Source organism: Varanus komodoensis, unplaced genomic scaffold (genome assembly GCF_004798865.1).
Source record: "Varanus komodoensis strain SLA01 unplaced genomic scaffold, ASM479886v1 scaffold44_3, whole genome shotgun sequence".
Lineage (NCBI taxonomy): Eukaryota > Metazoa > Chordata > Lepidosauria > Squamata > Varanidae > Varanus > Varanus komodoensis.
Genome location: NW_025336010.1, coordinates 5,215,287 through 5,224,664, shown reverse-complemented (window position 1 = coordinate 5,224,664; position 9,378 = coordinate 5,215,287). Strand labels below are relative to the sequence as shown.

The window sequence follows — 9,378 nt, the reverse complement described above, 5'->3', positions numbered from 1 at the left end:
TCGAGCCTTAAAATCAAATTGGGCTAATATATTTCTAAATATGCAAGCCCAGAATAATTGTTAAAATAAATGCAAAATAAGACAGCAACACAAATCATTTGTTGCCTCTTGTTGCTTAAAATATCCACCCTATTTTTTTGCTTTTTTATCTAATGCTTTCTTTTTAAAAATGTTACATCATCAGTTTAGAAATACATAACCCTTATACATAATAAAAGTACCTATTTCAAGGAACATGTAGTGTTTGATTCTGGAAGGGAATTATATGCATATGAATGAGTTAAGCAATGGGCAGGCATTTAAATTAAACTAATTATTCTTAGCCTTTCAAATTAATCACAATTTAATGTATCCTATGTGCAGAAAATGCCCTCCCTGGATGTGGTCTCTAAAAAACATAATGCTTTCCACGAAGTTGTATATAATAGAAATCTAACCTTCCAGCTACCACAGTGGCTCAATCCTGATCAGAAGCAGGAGTGCTTTTGTTAAGTGAGCTTGATTATTACAGCCATTGAGTTGTTCTGATAAAGTAATGCAATGTTAAAAGGTCAAAGTTTGCAATACCAGGGAGTATTTATAAACAGTTCATATGTAAGAAATAAAAAGTACCTTGGTATTATTCTTTAACAGCTGAACCAATAGATTTCTAATGGGGGGGTTACGTACTGTTAAAAGCCAAAATGACCAGCAAAATTGGGTTGTACATCATTTTCCAGCAAAAAGGAAAAACAGCCTCGACAGGTGTAATTTATCATTTTTCTGATTTAATACCAAAGAAATATATTAAAATAATAAAAAGAATCCTGAAATCCTCAAAATTTGTTGTGATAAATAGCCCTCCCTGCCTTTATTACATTATGCCTACTAACAGAAATATTGCATGGTGGATTTTGCCAGACAAGGACGATTATTTTCCAATAAAAAGTTGCATATTAAATTCCAGCACAAAAGTGGGTGTCTTAATACTTCTGAAATCTTTTTTCATTTACAAAGAACACAATTTTAAACTTAACTAGTATTAACACATAAAAATAAAGTGAAACGGCATTTAGGTTGGCTCTTTTATGCTGCACCCATCCAAATTGAAAAAAGATACAAATCTCAGAAGTTTCAATCAAATTACATTTAATATCACGGGTAACCACATTTCATTTATTCAAAATATTGTTCATTTCAATGCTGCCAATGTTAAAAAAAATCTCCTTGGCAAAGATAATGCTGATTTTGCATACATCCCAGAGGCTTTTAACATCATGGCCCCTTCCATAATACAGTAAGATTCCCTGTCAATTAAAGGAGCTCTACAAGTAATTCTAAAAGAAGAGGCATGGAAATTGTGGGGTATGAACTTGAATATCTTTGGACCCTAGTTCAGGAGGAAAGAGACATCAAATCCCAAGAGGGAGGTTCTCAAGAGCACAAGTTTCTAATGTTTCCCACAGTTACAGAAGTAGGCATCCAGGAGAGGGGAGAACATGCATTCACACCACATAACCCTGCATTCTCTACTGCAGAGATGTTTTCCAGCCCTTCTATCTGAGATGCTTTTGACAAGGAATGCCAAGGCTGAATCTGGGACTTTGCTTTACTACTGAAGGACTTCCTTCAAAGGATTGTCCAAAACTGCTATATGCCACTGAATTAGACAAACAAATACAGGATTTCTTGAAATGGCAAAGGGATCCAAAAGCCCTCTGGATTAAAAAAAGACCTGAAACAAACAAACAAAAAATCTAACATTGTAGTCATAGGGCATATCTGAATATCAACCACTGCTTTGTTTGAAAATTTCAGAAACTTGGTCCACTTGGCTGCAAAGCTTGACAGTTTGTGAGTCACCTGTGAACTTTCCCAACTCCCTTAGAGAAGATCCTCAGAGGTAAATAAGCCACACTGCCATCCTGAGATGGGGAGATCCAGATGCAGGACCCTAGCTAAGCCCTGAATTACCCTGTGGTGAACAAGGTGGTAAAAGGTGTGAAACACCTTGGTCACAGCCAATTGTCTTGAATGTACTGGTGTAACATTTTCTCCATACTGGGGTCCAAAAAACATTGATGTGGAAACAACCCTGATGGTTCAACTGATAGGCACTAGTAACAGTTGCAGCACATACATTTTCTGTTATTTGGTCAACTGCACCTAACTGGAAATAAACTGGTGCTACCAATGTGTGAGGAGTCTAGTGTCACTGGGAATCCATCGGATTTTCCTGGCCTAGATCTTCAGAGTCCAGACTGTTTTCTTCTTGTTCTAAGTCTGACCTGCACTGGGCATTTACAAGAAGCAATTCTATGTGAGTCTGGCTTGCATCCCCCACCCCCCTGCCTCATGCAAGCAGAGTTCTGTTTTCACACATATGACTTCCAGACTTTCTATGCTTTGCACAAAGAATTGCATATTTTGCTCAAAGACGAGGTCTGCTAGCAGTCCTGAGTATTTGCGGACTTGATCTCAGCTTGCTTCCTGCCCAAGGCTAAGCACAGGAAAGAAGTCTGGTGAGTTCAAGAGAGGCAAATTCAGGCTGGATCTTTCCATCCTTAACTAGTACTTACTCTTTGCCTCCTCCCTTTTTACAAGCAGATGTTGAAGGTACATACCACTTAGAAATTGTGGCTGGATGTCAGAGGACCAACATCATCTGCAGAGTTGATGAAGAAGCTTGAGTAATACAGAGACTGATCAGTACTAAGCTGATACCAAAGTGGATGGTCCTCATATGATGAAAGAGGAAATACTGACATGGTCTCGGAAAAGCAACCAACTGTTGCAGCACTGTGACAGAGCCAGAGAGAGTGCTGATGCTGTGGCTAGCATTGATCTGAACTTTGAAGGCACAGATACTACACACTCTAAGCATTTGCTGCTCCTAATTTCTTCTGCCAAAGATGGCCCCTCAGAAGAGGCACTTTCCCTGCACCTAGAAAGTAAAAGCATGGCAATGTTTACAGGATTCTACTATATTACACTGTCCACAACAGAGAAGACAAAAACGGTTGCTATCCATCAACAGAAGTTGGCTCCTATAAGTGGAAACCTTTAAAGAAAAGCCACCTTTTGAGCTGTTAGATGTAGCAAAAGGAACACCAGAGACTTGTAAATTTTAAAAAGTAAGCAAAATGATCACTAATAGCATGTCTAGTTTATAAATGTTATAGATTTTTAAAAGATTCCATGCATTTTATAAGTTAACAATTATTTTTAAAAATACATTAACATTTTTGAAGTATTGAATTATGTGCATCACACCATCCCTACAATGGTTGGTTTGGGAAAAAAAGAGATAGAAAAAGAGTTCAAATAATTAGTGGCGAAAACTTTCACCTTTTTCTAGATACATGCAGCAAAGCTCCCTGATGGCCTGCTGCTGCTGTGGTCAAAACAGAATTGAACAAGAAAAGTGGCAACCATACACCTTAAGTGCACATGTAGAAAATGAGAGCTCAGAACACTAGTCTCGCTTTAGAAATCTTCCCAAATGAACTAAGCTGCAGGCACAAAACCATATGTGGGTAAACACGAGGACGATCTCTATTTCTTAGTTTGCAACTGCCTTGCCCTGGAAACTTACCAGTGCCTGAACTTTCAACTGCAAGGAAAACGCATTACAATTTAGTAAATATTTTAGCTCTGATTTTGAAGTATGTTTACCTGCCCCAAACCCCTAGGAAGGAAGAAGGTAAAACTTGGAGGGGAGGGGGGTGTAAGAAGCAGCCATTTCAGAAATGGAAGCATTAATGAAATGATTATCACTTGGTTATCTTCCTATCATAACAAAAATATTTAATGTAGAATTTCTTGTTGACCTTTAGTTTATTGAACACTCTCACTCCACAAGAAAACATCGAGAAAACCAATCATTTTTACCCTTTAAACATTTTAGCAATGCAACACAATAACCTCTTCTCTTCTGTCTTTGTCACATGAAAATAACACTTTCTTTCACAAACATATCCTTCATCTGACTGCAAGAACAAAGCAGGTAAACATTTCTTTACATCACACCATCTTAGATGGTTCAGAAGCACACTTACAGTATGTATGGTTAAATAGAATGTTCTGCTGAGCCTTCCCATGGTGCCCAGCATGACTGCATGATCTCCCCAAAACCCAGATGAGCCCATGCAGCTGCCCTCAAGGCCATGGATGGGTGGAGCATTTGGCCAAATTAATCCCCCAAACAAACACCAGGGATTCATGCAGTCTCAGCTGCTGTTGGCAACTGCCATAGTTGTTGCTTTACCACAAGGACAGACTGGCAGCCAAGGGCAGCGAAGGAGTAGTAACCTGTGTTTTCTGTTTGTGAGATGAAGGGGATCTCTGGTCAGTGTGCTTGACAGGGGCTAGGAAAGGTCTTCGAGCAAATGGGAGAAGCAAGAGCATGTCACTCTTTCCTCTTTTTCCCTCCTTAGTTCCTCAGCATATACATATTTATAAAATGTAAGATAAGCTTGAGAGAGTCCAATAGGGTATTTAGCATGGCAAATACAAAGATGAACAGGGCCTTCATGCATATGAGCTCTGTGTCTGCATGGAGCATACTGTCATCAAGATTTTACAGTCAAGAGCATTTTGGCGGGAATCCCTTCCTCCCACTGGCATCCATTATAAATGGCAGGACTGCCCACCCATTTCCTTAGTTCAGCTGAGTCCACCTAGGTGGCCTTGAGACTGAGGGTTAGGTGAAGATCAATATGACTGACCTCACTCCAATAATGAAAGGAAGAAAACTACTTCAATATGATACCAAGTACGGCCAAAGGGTGGGTTATGGGAATGCACAAATAGTTACATGTAAGCAACCTGCCCTTCATCTTCATGGTCTTCATGTGCATTGTGCATATGCATGATTAACAAGCTGAACTCTACCTGGATGGTGGGCTGCTGTGGTCAATGAAAACTGAGGAGAGGACTGCCCTTCCAAAAGCACAGTCTGATCTGGTACGATTGCCAAGCTTGTAGTGCTTGACAAAGGTCATTGGGGTTGACCAGGTCTCTGCTTTGTAAAGATCCAGTAGAGGATTGCGGCATGCAGGCAGTTGCCATCACCACTGCTCTGGTCAAATGTGCCTTTGGTTGAACGTAGAGTTGCAGTTCATATGAAAAAGCAAATAAAAATAATGTCCTGGCTGAAATGGAAAGGTGAAACCACCTTAAGAAGGGAGGGAGGAAGGGAAGGTCTGGGAGAGAGGGTTATTCCTGTGAAAGATAAAATATGATGAGTCCATCCATGAAGCACACTGCTTAAGAACAGGGAGTTGATGTAACTGCCACCAGAAAAGCCACCTACCAAGCCTGTAGGTGCAGGTCAACCACTGTCAAGGGTTCAAATTGCTTCCTTGTCAGAGCCTATAATGTGATGGAGGGGCTCCAGTCCGGTGTTACGGAACATGTAGCTATGACAATGTTTTTTGGTTCTCAAAGTCACCTACAGAAAGGACGCAAGCAAACCAATGAACCCTGGGGATTAAGTTGTGGAAGGAAGAAATTGCCAACATGGATGGACAAAGTCTTCAAGCCCCACTGGAAGAGGGTGTTGAAAAACAGAAGGACTTGCTGAGCCATGCACAGATGTCGATTGAAGTTCTCCCTGGATGCAAAAGCAGTGAGGACTCTCTACTTTGAAACGTACGACTTTCTAGTGGGGAGTTTTAAAGAAACCTTCAAAATGGCCTTAAGTGTCATCAGGGAGGGCAAAACTAGCATGATCTAGGGGCAGATCCTCCATGTTATTAGGTGTAAGATGTGCATATCCAGATGGAGAATCCTCCTTCACCCCATTGAATCAGATCCAGTTTTGACAGAAGCTTGATATAGGTTCAAACCAACATCCTCAAGGAGGATAGAAAACCAGAGTTTTCAGCCCCATGCTATTATAAGGATGCAGTCCTTAGCATCCCACTGAACCTTCATCAGCACTCTTGTGATCAGAGGGAAGCCCGAAAGAAGTAGAAAAAAGTACCCGGCCAACTCAGCAGGAAAGCATGTCCTAGAGAATCCATGCTCTGCCCTGCCTGAGAGCAGAAGCTATTGCTTATGGCATTGTTCTGAGTGGTGAACAAACCCACAGATGGAGCTCCCTAGGTGCTGAAGATATGCTGTAGAGCCACAGGGTTCAGCTGCCACTCATGGGTATTGAGAGTCTTCCTGTTCTCATGTCAGCCAGCATATTTCTGGATCCAGCAACATGAATGACAGTCAACATGATGCTCTTATTGACATACCAGCCCCAGATCTTGATAGCAAGGTATGTCAACGGTATCGATCAGGTACCTCACTGCTTCTTAAAATATATAACAACTGTGGTATTGTCTGTGAGAATCTGGATGAGATGGCTGGCAAGGAACATCTCGAACACGATGAGAGCTTTCTTCACTGAAAGCATTTCTAGGAAGCTGATATGCTTGTGGGCTTCGAAATTGCTCCAGGTTGAGTTGTCAATGGACCATTGTTGGCTTCCCATCCAGAAAAGGAGGAATTGATCGTAACTATGTATTTAATGTATTTTGTATTCAATGTTGTAAGCCGCCCCGAGGCCTTGGCAAGGGGCGGCATAGAAATGTTTTAATAAATAAATAAATAAATAAACTATGAAGGCCAATTCAGGAGAAAGTAAAGGAATCCCCTTCAAGTAACTTGCCACAGTGAGCCTTAGCGCAGACTGGTTTGGCAAATTGAAACTAGCCATTGCTAGGTCATCCAGGGGATGGTAGGTATGGATGAAACACAGCTGCGGTGGTTGCATCCAAAATCTGCAACAGTGGTCACTATGAGCCTGAGTAGCCACTGAATCTGGAGAACCATTGCTACTTGTTGGCAATAAAATTCAGAGGACCTCTTAATAAACACAGTAGCTCTCACCTCTGAGAAATACACAGATTGAGATGGAGTCTAGCCATGAACCAGTAGAGGATTGTGAGGTTCCTCTGTTGCTCCAGAAGGCGGTTGCACAGAGCACCCAAATTCTCCCAGAGGAAAAGTTGGTACCTTGCCATGGTGACCTGGTAGCTGGCCACCCACAGATGCAGAGCTGAGGAGAAATAGATATATGTCCTTAAAGAGTTCAGGTGGTATACTTTCCTGTCAACAGGTGCTGAATGGTCATAACATGACCTTCCTTATGCTGATTCCGCCACGACTCAGTTTGGCTTAAAGTGCTGGAACAGGACTTTCTCCTGTACATATTCTCCACTCTTTTAGATGTTGGTGACCTAATGGAGGGGACTTTCCACAACAGCTAGATGGTCTGGGGAAGCAGGGGCAGCATCAAGTCTGAAAACTGTGAATGCTGCCTTCAATGACATTGATAAGCTCAAGGAAACAGAAGAGAGATTATTTCAAAGAAGATCTAGAGGACTTTGAAATAGTCAAGGAAAGTCAAAGAGGGTATTTTTTGTTTTTATTTTGGACAGTAAGGATAAAATGGGTAACATTTTGACAAAAACAAGAAAGACTAAGATATAGCATGCTAAGTTCTTTAGGAAGGGAAGAAACAAGTAAGAAAAATCTCAAAGCTAAAAAAATAAAAGTTAAAAAAAAGTATAAAAAAGTATAAGTAAAGGCATTCAAAGAAGCTGTGATAGCACCAGTAAAGGCAGTCAAAGAATGGAACTCCTCCCATTATAACAGACCCCAGGGTGGTGGAGCAGTTCCCACCAAAAACTCCTAGTTGTCAAACCTTCCTAACAACAGGCTCCACACAGGCACAGATCCATGAAGGAGAACATGAAGATACACAGACAATGGCTTTTTGGGACACAACTGTCCAACTTCTGAAAAAATCAAAAAGATTCCCACACAAAGAGAACAGCCTTGTCCATAGTTTCACAGGACTGAAAGTTAAATGTCTAGGTTCAGGTCATGCTCTTAACAGAAGCTTGGTAGAATCACTGAGCAATGTCTTCAAACATTACTGTTAGGTGATACCATAGCAGTTCTTCTTGCTGCAGGACTGGGATTCCACTTGGAAGTACTCTTGGATCCTACATTGTTCCTGGATTTTCAGGTAGAAGCAGTGATGAGAACCTCATTTGCACAGCTACATCTAATCACCAGCTATACTCCTACTGAGTTAGTATTACTATCTAGCAACAATTATTCATGTCTTTGTTACATCACAGGCTACTGCAACCTATTCTATGTTGGGCCTCCAAGAGCATCCTGAAGCTCAAGTATAATGTGGCTGTTAAGCTGTTAACCAGTGCATGCTAGCTTGATCACATCACCCAAGCATTAAAAGATCTGCAGTGGTAGCCAATTATTTTCTGCACTTAACTTAAAATGCTTTTTAAAACCTGTAAAGTTCTAAGCATGTTCTCTTTCTATATAAGCAATTGTTCCCGTATGTTCAAAAGCAAGCCATTAGTTGTTTGATTGTTCCTAACCAGGGCCTTACGTTACACTTCTATATCTACCTATGTTTAACAACAGAATGGAATTCAATAGGGACAAATGCAAAGTTCTGCACCTAGGAAAAAGAAACCAAATGCTTTGTTATCAGAATGCGAATACTCGATTCAACAATACAGCAAGTGAGGAGAATTTTGGAATTGTTGTAGATCACAAGCTGAATATGAGACAACAATGTGATGTGGCTTCAAAAAGGGCAAATGCTATTTATTACATCATCCAAATCAGGGCAGCATGATTTGTTAGGGGGAGAAACAACTCTTAAATAACACATGACCCCTGGTGGTTTATTTGATGCTGTTTCCTTCTCCACCAAGTCATGTTGCCTGGGTTTGGATGATATGGCAAGCTGAAGAGGGCAGGTAATCAGGCAAATGTTACGCATCGCACACTGTTTAAACTACAATGATCATTAAAACCAGACCACTGTGACTGACCCCAGATGTTTAACGAAGTACTCAATAGGTTTGGCATGTCAGGCTACACTAGCAAAACTAAACCAACAAAGGAGAAATCCATCTACGGGCAGACAACACTATTATTTCAAAATGCCCCTTGTCACCTTTGGTTTTAATTCAATTCAAGTTAGAAACCAGAACTAGATTAATTTGAGAGGAAAACTGTGTGCAAAAAAGTAAGAGAGCTGAATTAACACTATTGCCAGAGATATTAAAACTGTTCAACCTAAAAAGTCAACAAGAATTGACTCACACTCTATAGTCTTCCAAGTTATCCAGTGCGTAGGAGCTGCAATTTACAATTTAAAGGATATCCAACAGAAAGATCATTTAGAAACTGAAGAGTTCTTGAAATCACAGACTCACATTGTCCCCAGTACTTAAGATTTGTAACACTAGAATTAAATAAACAAGAAATTTTTATGAAGCTGTTTTCTAGCAAATATCAATTTAAATACACATATGCAATATTAGGGCGCGCGCGTTCTCTCTCTCTCTCTCTCTCTCT

The 9,378-nt window shown here is 40.5% G+C and overlaps 1 protein-coding gene across 6 annotated transcripts in view; it reads right to left on the bottom strand.

Moving 5' to 3' along the window:
* Positions 1 to 9,180: 9,180 nt before the first annotated feature.
* LOC123030367 (ran-binding protein 17-like) overlaps positions 9,181 to 9,378 on the bottom strand; it is a 163,422-nt gene continuing 163,224 nt past the window's right edge. For all 6 annotated transcript variants that reach the window (XM_044444228.1, XM_044444231.1, XM_044444232.1 and 3 more), the window contains one exon: positions 9,181 to 9,265. The gene's annotated coding sequence lies outside the window, so the exon portion shown is untranslated. The remainder of the gene's footprint in view (positions 9,266 to 9,378) is intronic.